Here is a 1,110-nt window from a genome sequence, read left to right on the forward strand (position 1 = left end):
TCAACAAACTTGAAGATAAACAAGTGGCCATCTAGCAGGGAAGCAACAAAGCCCACACGGAAGAAGCACACCAGCCTGTGTGATCATGAGGGGTCGATGGGATCATCGCATGCAGTTGCGTGAGCTTGAATAAGGACTTACGGACTAGTTTTGGACTCCAGTTGGGCTGGGCTTGGGCTGCTTTCTTGATATATAATTACTTCTTTATATAAAGCTCTTTCTTACACACATATGAGTGTCACTGGATTTATTTCTCTAGCTAACCCACCTTAACACAACTACCACCACTTTAGCTATGCATAGAGGCATATGTTTTAGAGATATTGAATATATAAAATAAAATTAAAAACAGGACCTGATACCAAGGGCTCAATAGGAAGTAAGTGCTTAAAAAAAAGTAAATGCTTAGAAAATAATGATGGCAACATCTGTACACATGTGCTTGATGCAATGGATGGATGGATGGTTACAAGAGCTGTAAGAGCCCCCAGTAAAATTATCTTTCAATAGAATTTTTAAAAATTAGATTCACTTGACCTTCTGCTTTCTTGTTAGATGCCATTGAGTCAGTCCCAACTCATAGCGAGTGGCCCTGTGTGCACAAGAGAGAGCCACTGCCCGGTCCTGCGCCATCCTCACAGTGGTCCCTCTGCCGGAGCCCTGGGTTGCAGGCACGGTGTCAGTCCATCTCCTTCACGGCCCTTCGACGTACCCCACGTGATGTCCTTCCCCAGGGACCGGTCTCTCCTGATCCAAAGTATGTAAAATGAAGTCTTGTCATCCTTGCCTCTAAGGAGCACTCTGGTCTTACTTTTCTTTTTATATATAAACAGAAGGATATCTATCTGTTTATCTTTAATAAATCATTTTTATTGGAGGCTCTTGTAACCATCCATCCATCAATTGTATCAAGCACATGTGTACATGTGTTGACATCATTTTCTAGACATTTACTTTCTATTGAGCCCTTGGTGTCAGCTCCTCTTTTCCCTACCTCCCCCACCCTCCTACCCTTGTGATACCTTGATAAATTATAAATGAGTATTATTATCTTCAATCTTATACCATCTGCTGTCTCCCTTCACCCATGTTCCTCTTGTTTGTCCCCCT

This window comes from Echinops telfairi, unplaced genomic scaffold (assembly GCF_000313985.2).
Source record: "Echinops telfairi isolate 266 unplaced genomic scaffold, ASM31398v2 ScPeMD7_7475;HRSCAF=8513, whole genome shotgun sequence".
NCBI lineage: Eukaryota > Metazoa > Chordata > Mammalia > Afrosoricida > Tenrecidae > Echinops > Echinops telfairi.